The following is a 13,447-nucleotide window of genomic DNA, read 5'->3' as shown; positions in this document are numbered from 1 at the left end:
AAGGTACGATAAAAATTAATCACGATCAATTATTGAAAAAAATTAAGAAAATTCGGTTGAGTGGTTTTTCGGCAATCGTGATCACGGAAAGACGATCTTTGGAAAAATGACATTTCAAGCAAATCGAGCTAAAATTTAAAGTTACCTCTGCTCTTGGTAGACGAAGCGCGTTTGGAAGCACTGTAACTTTCGATCTATTTCTCCGAAATTTGAGAAAATACTTTCAAGGAGCTGTACTTTCAGATTAAATAATATATAAATTTCGATTTTTTGAAAAATGAAACGGTATGTAAAGTATACACAAATAAGATTACCAGGTTTGTTTAGAAAATATCGGAACAATTACCAAAACATGTTTGTCCCATACATAAGGCTCAATGAAAATGTAAATCTTAAACAGCGTTTTTCTCGACTTGCTGTTTTTCAATATGTGAAACGACGAGGACGATAAGATATTCCAAGAGCGTGAAACGACGGGACGATGAATTATTTTAACTTTACCGAGGGGGTCCTAGCTCCGTTGATCCACGACGATCTTGATTTTCCGCTGTCGTTGTTTTCACTTTTTTCACTTCAAATGAATTTTCTTTCTATAGTAAGGATTCTTTGGTTACTTTTAAACTTGAAACTTAACTTTTATTCAAAAATATTTACAAAGGTTATCTTAAAGCTACATGTTGCCCGCGCGATTCATATATCGTGACGGGAAAATTTATCTTTCTTAATCCTAACGTTTTTCCCCATTTGAATTGCCTACCTGTTCACTTCTGTATAAATTCTGGCCTACAATTCTAGTTCAATCTAACAAAAGAGTATGTGGTTACATTTGTACTGTTCTTCTGTTTTTATTAATATGTAGAAGAAGTGATGGGGAAAGCCTAGAGCTAGGTAGAGTGATCCTTTTTTTTCTGTTCCTTTCATTCGGGGTTTTAATAACAACATTCGATCTTCCCTACCCGTTGTAGTAATGTATTTCTTGCGTCTGGCAAGGTATAGAAAAATTAAATCGGTCGTCAATCGGTGGGATAACAAAATTCTCACAAGTTTCCTATCTCATGCCTCCACGCGAGTCTAAGTCTATTGATGACATTTGGTCCTTAGACCGACGACGACTGGGTACTATCAGCCTTCTGCCGATAGTAGCAGAATGAGAGGGTGCGAACAAATCTAGTCGAGAAAACATTGCCATATAAATGATTAGTTGATCGGAAATTAGCCCCAATACGAATAATCTGACTAGTATCTATAATCACTGGTCAATACGTATTGAAAATTCGCCGCGTCTGTTTTTATGAATCTAATTTCTAGCTCCGTTATCGCTAACAAGCCCGTGCATCAGGTTAACAATCCTTTATATTTGCCTTCAGTGTTCGTTATTATCGCTCGTATACTTGTATTCCACAAACAATCTGATATGGAAAATAAGAAATACTTTCCTTGATTTATAACATCTCGCGCTATTTTTGCCTGTATAATGTGTCACTCTAGCTTGTCACTCTAGCCTGTATAATGTGTCACTCGGTAGTTTTCAAGCGAATAAATATATCGTAGAGAAGAAGTAGCGAATTCTGTCCAAATACTGTTGCAATAAATAGTGATCCGGCCCATTACGCAGATAAGATTAGTTTTTCTAGGCAATACTCCCACGGTCGGCCGAGTGGAGTTCAAATTGCTTTTGTTTAGGGAACATAGTATACTCTCGGTAGCCGGCTGCCCAGAGTTTGAAAAGTACCAAAAACTAAACAAGATCTCTTTTTCGAGTGATCGTGCACTCGAAGACTAACTAAACAACTACTTAATGAAATATGCTTTACAGGTCATATCGCTTGCTTGGAGCGAATCCTAGACCTGATACCCTTCCAAACTACCAACTCCGCGACACCTATGGAAGAGTCTGATGAATCGTTGTCCTTCCGTTAAGTAGATGGAGCATCAACACTTCCTGTCTACCTTGTCCTTTATCCTTCCCCGTGAACGATGGAGATGGGGGCGGCCGGTAATGATGGCTATCATGTTGAGGTTTTAATATGGGTCGGATTGGTATGAATTCCTACTTACCATTTCCTAAGCAACTCTTATTAGATAAGGGACCATTCATAAATTACGTAACGCTTTTAGGGGGGGGGGGTACAACAAGTTGTGACATGTTGTGACATAGGGGGAGGGAGAGTTAGCTAGATCGTTAGGTAACATGTTTTCACCAAAGAAAAAAAAATTTTTAAGGAGTTTGCTACGTAACAGGGGGGGGGATGAAGAAATTTGTGACAATTTGTTACATGGGGGAGGGGGAGTCAATTTTGGGCGATTTTTGCGTTACGTAATTTATGAATGGTCCCTAATCAGCAGTCAAACATGATGAAGTCAGTGTGCAATCCGCCAAAATCATCGTCACAGCGCAACGCAACGCAACGTCTGGCGAGGCATAGAAAAATTAAATCATTTGCGCGGCGACATTCCGGGGCCCGTAAATCATCCTGGTTTACTCAAATTATCGCTTTGCCGCGTATGAATCCTAACATTATTCTGATGCGTGTAATCATGACGTTATTCTATTTACCTACAAGCTTTTTGGAAACTGTTCATTAAACGTCAGGTTAGCACTTGATCTACTGATATGAAGAGTATCAGCACACCTACTTGGAAGGGCTTTGGCCCTTGTACGAGGTCTAGTTATGCTCTTCATTTTCCTAGGGTTTGGTGGTAGTATTCCTTCCACCATTTGTTTAGTTTTCCCGATGTCTACTCGCTTGCGTGTGCGGTAGACATAAAGTTCTTTTATTTGATTCAATGTTCCGTCGAAGTGTTCCCCGGCTTTATTTCCACTAAAACTGCTGCTCGACCGGCCTATCGCGACAGCTGTGTATTTTCTGCTCTTCGTTTTCGTTGAATTATATACAAGAAGTGTACTGATTCCGTGGAAATAAAGTGATTAGATATAGTTGCCGCCTAAATTTAAAGCTGTGTTATACCAAAGTGCAAATTGAACAGTGGTTTTGCGATTAGTTTACGAATTATTTCGATAAATTTCAAGGGCCGAGGTGCCATTGTTCATTGGATACAGCGTCTAATTGTTATTACTCTGAGCAGTGAAGGATGATGTGCAAAAAATGTGATACGGTGATCGACTGCAAAATGGATCTATTCACTATGTGCGAAGGAAGCTGCAGTGGACGGTTTCACGCCAAATGCGTAGGATTAAACGAAACCAATATCAATGCACTTACAAAAAATGTGATATGGCTTTGCGATTCGTGCTTGGATGCTTTCCACAAAACTCTAATTGCTTCACTTTTGGGTCCAACGGAGTCGGAATCACCATCGTCATGCATGGAAAAGGAAATATTGTACATGAAAACCAAAATCGATGAAATTCAGAATAGCATATCTCAATTAAACCCTCTGGCGAAAGTCTGCGATCGTCACTCAACTCCAGTTTCTTCTGTTAAAAGTCAAAACACATCGAGCGATACTAGTCGAATTATTCCAACTATTATGCCGCGGAGTTTGGAGACAGATGTCGAATTCTCTCTATACCTGTCTAATATTGAACCACATGTAAGCGAAGCAGAAGTTAGCACTTTAGTATCGAAATGCCTTAGGCTTAGTACGAGCGACGCAATGGAGGTGAGGAAACTTGTGCCTGCTTCGAAATCATGCGACACCATTGAATATGCTTCGTTCAGAGTATGCCTTAATAGTAAATGGAAACCTCTTGCACTGCACTACTTGGCCACATAACATCCGATATCGTGAATTTACAAAGAAGTATAATACAACATGGAGACCTGGACGTTAGAACTCACAATGTAGTTGAATTTAGTATGTTTGTTTAGAATGTGAATATTGTTAAATAGGTCTGTCGATATTGTAATGTCTATTTTTCATTCGTTTGTCATGCCATGTAAAGATTGTAAATTTCTGTTTTATTTAAACTGTAAAGGTCTGTTGAATGTAAATAAATTAATTGATGTAACTAGTGTATAAGAAACCACCATTGGGGCCTAGAAGCCTGTTGGTGTAAATACATACAAATACATACAGCGAGAGTGTCTTTTGGATTTTTTGTTGTTAGCCGGGGAGTTGAAGTTTCACACCTATATAAATTGACTAAGCGGTTTACGAACGAGAAAAATTTACAGTATAATGAGAAATACTCAGAAAAAATGGTGTGCATTATGATTTGCCCTAACAACGCACTAAATGGTGAATGTGAGTCAATTTTGGTAATTGATACCTCGACGAGTTACAAAAAGAATACTTGTCTCATTTAAACTCAGCAGGTAGAGTTTCAACGTATACTCGTGCTTCTATAAAAGCCACGTCAGTAAAAATCTCCGGGCGAAAGCCTCACCGGAGGTGGCAATCCTACACACAGAAAAAATTTTTTGGTAAAAATAAAAGATTTTCACTCTTAGCAAAAAACAACCAACGCATAGTCTTAGTTTAAAAATAAAACTTTTGTTTTGAGTACTATTCTTCATTTGCTTAAAAGAAAAACTTTTACTTTGATTACTATTCTTGATTAATTTAAAAGTTTTACTTTCAACCTAATAGTTGGCGTTGGTTGTTTTTTGCTAAGAGCGGAACACTCTTTTATCAATATTTTTTTTCTGTGTGAAGATGTTTCTGCTGTGTTTCTTATACTTTCCACCATTATCACTATACACTTGGAATGTATGTTTACTTTGTATGAATCTGTAATGCTGTGTGAGAACCGTAATCTACCGATTTTTATATCCCCGGGAACTTTCACTTAATCCGCGCAACTTGCTTAATCGCACTTAATCCTGAGAGAGTGTGGTTTCTATGCTGTACGCCGTTACACTATCACTAAAGTCACGTAAATAAAAATAAAGTAAAAAAAAGTTACACTATCACACTATTTCCTTTTTTCTGGTTATCGGCCAGGTTTCGACTGTCCGGAAGTTTCAGTGTTCAGCGATAGATTTCAACTATCGCTCTCCAGTGCTCCTCTCTGGAGAGCCACCATGAAACGACGAGGACGATAAGATATTCCAAGAGCGTGAAACCACGGGACGATAAATTATTTTAACTTTACCGAGGGGGTCCTAGCTCCGTTAATCCACGACGATCTTGATCTTCCGCTGTCGTTGTTTTCACTTTTTTCACTTGAAATGAATTTTCTTTTTATAGTAAGGATTCACTGGTTACTTTTAAACTTGAAACTTAACTTTTATTCAAAAATATTTACAAAGGTTATCTTAGAGCTACATGTTGCCCGCGCGATTCATATATCGTGACGGGAAAATTTATCTTTCTTAATCCTAACGTTTTTCCCCATTTGAATTGCCTACCTGTTCACTTCTGTATACATTCTGGCCTACAATTCTAGTTCAATCTAGCAAAAGAGTATGTGGTTACATTTGTACTGTTCTTCTGTTTTTATTAATATTCTGCCTGTAGAAGAAGTGATGGGGAAGGTAGAGGTAGAGTGATCCTTTTTTCTGTTCCTTTCATTCGGGGTTTTAATAACAACATTCGATCTTCCCTACCCGTTGTAGTGATGTATTTCTTGCGTCTGACAAGGCATAGAAAAATTAAATCATTTGCGCGGCGACAATATGGGACTCTTATTCTTTTATGGGCAGTTCAGTTGTTACAGTATTGGCGATCGAATAAAATGATTTTTCGAAAACAATGTAGAGTAATTTCGGGAGAGATGCCGCGTCAGGAAAGATGATGTTTTCTCTAGACCCAAGCAACCAGAAGTCGCATAAAGTTGCATGGAGTACATCGTTCAAAGAACTGTTTAAAATCATTATCGTATATCTGTATGGGTCATGTATATATTTTGTCGCATATAATGATATTACATGAACTTATTGCGATTAACATCACAGAATCGCATAACCATGCAGATGAATTCATGTTATGTATGCTGAAACGCGTCAGAATTCCTCAAACTGATCAATATACGTGAGATCCAACAGTTTCCTTTATCACACTTTATTGTGTAGGTAATACGTCGGACAAACTGATAGTTTATAACAATAAAAATAATCGCTTGAAGTCGGATTATATGTTGCATCATTGTAGCAATGCGTAAATAAATTCGACCATTCCGAATGTTTTCACATGTCGTCGCAGTTGTGCTATCTTATGACAAGCGCTATTTAGCACAATTCGAGAAAAACGATTTTTAAAGTTTGAAATTGAATATCTTCAAACTTATAAATGATAGAATCACTTCATAGAAGACAATTGATGCTTCTATCTATTCTGTATTAATCTCTCAAATATTACAAAGATCGGTTGACTATGTTGCAAGTTGTTACTGAAAATGTAAACAAAAGTCGCACTCACACGTGTCATAGGTGCGTATTGATGACAAAATTTGTATGGCGTGTTATAATCGTGCATGGAAAATTTTCCATAGAAAAAAATCATCAATTATTAACTTTTATTCATATCTTTGGCTTCATTTGGTCTATGAACAATCGGTAAGATGCATTTGGAAGGAAATGAGTCAGGGAATCTAGGAAAAAAATAGTTATTTAAGGTTACAGTGTTGCCAAATATGCTATATTTTCAGTTGTAAAGTTAAACTGCATCTTTTTCACAATGTGTTTTTGTTTTGAAAATGATTATGCCATTCTGTTCCTCAGACAGTTTTACATAGAAAAACATCCTATACATCAAGATAGCTTGCGCCAAACCCCAATCACAGTCATTTTAAACACAAATCATAGAATTTCTCAGTACGTTTCTCACTATATCTTAGTACCCAAGCAGAATGTCAAAATTCTGAAATCGCCACTTTGTGGAGATTTTTCAGACAAGTAATGTTACATATCTAACTCAGTTTACCCCAAAATGGCGTTTGTCATAAGATAGCACAACAGCGACAATGTGTGATTATTTCAATAAGAAACGATTTTTAAAAGCTCGAAAAAATGGGACATACAGTCGATTACTGCAGCGATATAGGAAAAATGGAAACTTGTGAATAATGTAACAATTGAAAACCCCGAAATTGATGGGAGCAGAATACAATGCTTTCCACTGAAAATCTCAGTGCGAAAGTTACTTAAAGTATCTACGAATATTGAATTACCAGCCATTGTTAATGAACATCGGGTTATAATTCAAAATAGCAGCCATAATACTTATTTATATTCAATATTGCATGATTATTTACAAGGCAAACATTTGGAACTGACAGGACGAATCTAGCTGCTGACATTCGGTACTAGTCTACGGAGTTCCACATCACTCAAACAGCAGTGAAATCTATTGTAGGAATCATCAACTCCTACTTGAATTGGGTCGACTATTAACATTAACGGTTCATCAGGTCACAAAAGTAGTACTAAAAAGTTTTAGCGAATTCTCTTCAGGGTACACGAGTTTCCTATAACTCCCCATATGGCCATAGGAATATATTATGGAACGAGCAAAACCAAAAGTGCTATTGAATTTCTAAATCCATTTGTAGATGAGCTACTACCTATTTTAGAGCATGGGTTGGTGATTAATGGTAATCATGTTGCAGTCAGAATACGTTGTTTTATTTGTGATTGTCCTGCTCGTTCTTTCATCAAAGGTGTGATAAATTTTAATGGTAAACATGGTTGTCTAGAATCCACGACAAAAGGTATAAACGATCATATCGCTAGTACAGAGGTATATCCGCGAATCAGTAGTTTAAGCTTTACGAATTTCGTTTGTTTTCGATGTCGGACACTTCTTGCGATGTCGGACACTTTTGCTTTTTTCAGGCCTTTGTTCGATTTGGCCTCTTTGACATATGAAGGCAGAGTTTCCATTGTGCCAGTAATATCTGCACAGATATACTTTTATAAGTTCATTAGATAGAAAGGAAAAATTAAGGCCTTAAAATAAGTAGGCCGCCTAGAGGCGGTGTTGGGCACCAGGGCGAATAAAAAACAAAAACTTTTTTTTCTTCTAGTTACTTCAACATAAGCGAATACAGTTGGTTTTATCTATCAGAACGCAAAATACCTAAACTGTAAGGAGTATTTCTCTAGTGCTTTGGTTGTTTAATTATTGACTTCTAATTTATAGTAGGGGAATCCAGGGTCTGCTGGCGATGGTTTCACTTATCATGTTTTATGTTTTTAATTTAAGAAGATCGTGTAAAAGTGAATGCGTTGAATAAAAGAGCGAACTGTTGGCTTCATTACAGTTTAAATATGTGACGCGGAAAGCTCGCCAATTTATGACTATACGCACAATGATGCCACCTGGCAACTTTTGATGATAACGTATGGATCGCGTGAGATGTTTTTTGAATAAAACTCCAAATCAATGATACTTGTTATTATTTTTCAGCCTCAATGCTCCTGCATTTTAATTTCGGCGCACACTTTGTATTCAAAAGCAAAATTTTCGAAATTTTTCGGGTGAAATTCCGAAGTAAACATATTTCACTTGTGGTTACTAGGGTGGGGCATTGTTATATGGAAAAATGTAATCATAGCCACATCAAACGAGCACAGCACTTTTTTGGTTCCTTTTGGGGTCCCAAACAACTGTGCAAAATTTGGGGTCGATTGGTGTTGACCCGGCGTAGCGCATTGCGAGTAAAATTTGTATGGAGATTAGTATGGGAAAACCTACATTTTTGCATTTTTAATTCTACAGACTACAATTCTTCCTGTAGTGTGTCAACAAATAGATAGAAGTAAAGTCCAGGATATGCTGAACAACTTTGCCGAAGGATGTATGGTGTTAGAATATCTCTAAGCCATGTTATAGCTGTTCAAAGTTCGATACATCGAATTAAATGCCAAAAATCATTTTTATTGCCAACACTGCCGGTGTACCAATGGTATTTCATATAGCATTCCAAAATAACATTATATAATTTAGTTTTACCACATTGATATGTTTGGATGAATTATTCAAAAGCCTTAGCTCAATTTCATGAGCGTAGGTAGTTGAGCAATGGGGCGTAGTGAGGGTGGGGGACTTTAATATGTAGAAATTCGAACTGAAATGTTGTCGAGTTGGAATGTTCAGATGAATTATTTCAAAACAATTACACAATGTCCTACGCATAATAGTAACGATGAAATAAAACATACTGTATCCCTTTGCCTTGACTTTTATCAATAGAAGTTACGTTACAGACTGAATCAATTGATGTCGAGTTGATATGTCAGAGGATTGCATTGATTATGTTTCAGTTTAATAGGCACTATGATTGATGGGATGCTCATTTCGATGCTGTTAGATCACCTGAAGCAAAAATTGTTGTAGGGATCTGGTGGATTTCATGTTGAAATCCAGAAATTAGCTTCACACCTCGTGATCGAACAGCATAGAAATGAGCATGCTATCAAATCATAATGCGTATTAAACCGAAATATAATCCTCTGACATATCAAATCGACATCAGTTGATTCAGTCTGCAACGTAACTTCTATTGATAAAAGTCAAGGCAAAGGGATACAGTATGTTTTATTTCATCGTTACTATTATGCGTAGGACATTGTGTAATTGTTTTGAAATAATTCATCTGAACATTCCAACTCGACAACATTTCAGTTCGAATTTCTACATTTTAAAGCCTCCCCTCATCCCCCCTCACTACGCCCTACTGCTCAACTACCTACGCTCATGAAATTGAGCTAAGACTTTTGAATAATTCATTCAAACTTATCAATGTGGTAAAACTAAAATATATAATGTTATTTTGGAATGCTATATGAAATACCATTAGTACACCCGCAGTGTTGGCAATAAAAATGATTTTTGGCATTTAATTCGATGTATCGAACTTTGAACAGCTATAACATGGCTTAGAGACATTCTAACACCATACATCCTTCGGCAAAGTTGTTCAGCATATCCTGGACTATACTTCTATCTATTTGTTTGCATACTAAAGGAAGAATTGTAGTCTGTAGAATTAAAAATGCAAAAATGTAGGTTTTCCCATACTAATCTCCATACAAAATTCAAACGCAATGCGCTACGCCGGGTCAACACCAATCGACCCCAAATTTTGCACAGTTGTTTGGGACCCCAAAAGGAACCAAAAAAATGCTGTGCTGAGAAAACAATCATTTTGCCCCACCCTAGTGGTTACGTATATTACATATACGGCCAAGGAAAGTTCTTTTCGCGCGCTATCGAAAAATCTAGTCATTCGTGGAATAGCTTTGAACTCGTCCTAAATAACAAAAATGCTGAAATTTAAAAACTTTACTTAGGGTAATTAGCCTATTTTCGTCCTAACCATGGGAAACCGTTTGTTAGAGCGGCGTTAGCCATCTTTGTTCAACGTATTGATTCAAATGACGATTTTTGATATCATAATGCTTCATAAGAAGAAAGAAAAGATATTGATGCCAATTCATACGCATTGCATCAATTGTATTCAGAGTAATTAATAAAATTATGAGGCACCCTTCCTAATACGACTAAAGTAGGCTCTCCACTCTAATACGCTCGAATATCACTTACAACGTGTACGAAACAGAATTTAATGCAACATAAACACTTTGGAGAATGGATTAAACAGTACTTGAAGTGCAGAACTAGAGACAGCGCTATACTGCCCATAACAGCATAAGAGTCCCATGTTGAAAAACAGCAAGCCGAGAAAAACGCTGTTCAAGATTGTCCCATCCATTGAGCCAAATGGATGGGACAACCATGTTTTGGTATTTTTTTAATATTTTCTGAACAAACCCGGTAATTATATTTGTGCAGTGTGATTCAGTGGCGATACAGAATACAATCCAACGGATAACTCATTTTCGACAAAAATCCACATGGGACTCTTATGCGTTTATGGGCAGTATATGTCTAATACAAAAGAAGAAACAAAGATTCCGCCAACTAGCCCCGGACTCCCCTAAATATTATTAAATGATAACAATATCCATATTCTAACTGAAACATTCACCCAAAGTTTTTAAAACATACTTATTTTCAGCTAAAATTGCACATAATGCTAGTTTCGGTACGATAAGTAATCACTAAAGACTGAAATTTTTTTCGCTCAGGTGCCCAACACCGCCTCTAGGCGGGCAAAGTATTTTACCAAAAAACATAAACTTCCGAATTATTCCACTAAAACAATTCACATCTACAGTGAAATGCTAGTAACAGGCTACTCAAAAATATTTTTTTTAGTTATTGAAATTTCCAAAAACAGTTCAAATTTGTTTAATGAAGATTACCACTAAACACAAAATAGTTTTTTTCCACGTTTTCCTAGAATTTTCAACTTTGAGCTTCAAATGCCTTTGACAGAAAGCTACGAATATTCAAACAATGTATGTGTTTGAAGGGTGTGAACGTTGGGAAGAAATGCTAGTGCGGATGACAACATACAATCATGTTTTAGTAGTTTTATTTAGATTTTTATAGAGACCGCCTAGAGGCGGCGTTGGGAACTAGAGGGTTAAGCGATATATCGTGACCAAACATATGCATATATAAGCAATATTTTCCTTGTACAACGTAGCGAATTATATCACGTAATGACATCCGCAAGTATATTGCGGTTATGCGAAATAATTTGGTTAAATATATGTTCCATTCGGAAGCAATGTTTTTATGCACGATATCCATCGCTAGAACTAAATTGGATGCACATATACAATTATACGTATACCATCAACAGAAAGGTAACTGGTGTGCATCGCTACCGGTACATGTGTGAGGGAAGACAAGAACCTTGCGTTAAATTTCAAAAGTTAGTACATTTCTCTTTATACATTACAAAACGTGAATAAATAATTAAAGAAATCCTAGGCTTTTAATCAGCAGCAAACCAGTAAAGAATTAAAAGTACTTTTCAGTTCTGAAATTTCCTCAGCAGTAGCAGCAGCGACGACAAAGCAGAAGTAACTTGGCACTCTGCAAGCGTTGGTCAACGGCAGAGTACCTGGAGAACCGTGTTTTTCTTCCTCTAGCCACCCCCCTTGGATCTGCATCAGTCAATCCTCAGAAGTGAGGTGTTCTCTAGGAATCCTTATTCCTTTACCCTTAGAACTTCGTTCGACGGAAGCTCTACAGTCCATTGCTCGTTCCTCCGATCACAATATTGGTCCTTCGAACCGGATGTCACCGATTTGCTCAGCTCTCTGCACCCGGATTATGCTGCTGATTGCATAACCAGTGAAACGTAAAACAAAACAGTAGAAAGTGAAAACAATAAAAAGTGTGAAATAAGACTATATAGAATAAAGCTCGAAGTGTAAAAATGCCTCTGTCGCACAGCCCGCAGAAGCAGAATGAAAATCAGAAGAATAGTGATGACGACTCTAGTGAAAGTGAAAGTTTCCACGGTTTCGACGAAAAACCGCGGTCAAACAAGTTCGTGAATAAACAAGTCACAACGCTTCGTCGACAACGTGATCAGGCGCAAGCCAAAATACAGCGAATCGCAATTGCAAACAACAGAATATTGCTTCCCCAGCTCAACGTATACGGAAAATGCGTGGAAGCTGCGTATCAAGAATACTGCCTTTTCCACAACAAACTGACCGCAGCTCTTCCCAACGACGAAATGGAAGAACACGAAGAAAACTACGCTAGTTTCGAGAATATTTATCACCAGGTTTTGATCCATATTGAAACGCTCATCATGGATGCAAAAAAAAAACAATTGAGCCAGCTCCACCGCAAGTGATTATCCATCAGCAACCACTCAAGGCACCAATTCCTACTTTCGACGGACGTTATGAAAATTGGCCAAAATTCAAAGCTACCTTTCTCGACATCATGGCTCAGTCCAACGATAGCGATGCCATCAAATTATACCATTTGGATAAATCGCTTGTTGGGTCCGCCGAAGGTATTCTTGACGCCAAAACTGTGAATGAGAACAACTATGCTCACGCCTGGGAGATTTTAAATGAACGATATGAAAATCCGAGAGTGATCATTGATAATCATATCAGAGGATTATTGTCAATGAGAAAATTGAATTCAGAGTCCCATCGAGAGCTCCGTCAGCTATTAAACGACTGTACGAGACATATAGAAAATCTGCGCTACATGAAACAAGAGCTAACCGGAATCTCGGAACTGATAGTGGTACATCTGATCGCTGCCGCTCTAGATCGCAACACACGTAAGCAGTGGGAAGCGACAATAACACAAGGCGAACTACCTAGATAGACAACCATTGCTTTCTTAAAAAAAACCTGTTTTAATCCACCTAGCGGTGCAATTGTGCCTTTCTCATTTCTCTAAACTATGGCACGGAGGCTTTTTATGTTCAACATAATTGTGGAAATGTCCATTAGATTCTTAGTACACTTTGCACTTATACACAATGGCATGCCAGCCACGAACTTGATGAGCTACGTGTCGACGGTGAAACACTTGAAACAAAAAAATATCATACTCCATTAGCCTAATCAGCATTAGATCAATGTTATCTGCTTGCTAACTCATTTTGTCATGCGGGGATGGGTATGTGAGGAGGGCGAAAGTCCCATGA

The 13,447-nt window shown here is 37.5% G+C and overlaps 1 protein-coding gene across 2 annotated transcripts in view; it reads left to right on the top strand.

Moving 5' to 3' along the window:
• Positions 1-13,447, top strand: part of LOC131691077 (probable ubiquitin carboxyl-terminal hydrolase FAF) — a 673,880-nt gene that overhangs the window by 518,497 nt on the left and 141,936 nt on the right. The window lies entirely within an intron of this gene.

This window comes from Topomyia yanbarensis, chromosome 3 (assembly GCF_030247195.1).
Source record: "Topomyia yanbarensis strain Yona2022 chromosome 3, ASM3024719v1, whole genome shotgun sequence".
Taxonomy (NCBI): domain Eukaryota; kingdom Metazoa; phylum Arthropoda; class Insecta; order Diptera; family Culicidae; genus Topomyia; species Topomyia yanbarensis.
Note: the sequence above shows the minus strand (reverse complement) of the source record. Positions and strands in the feature narration are given on the sequence as shown.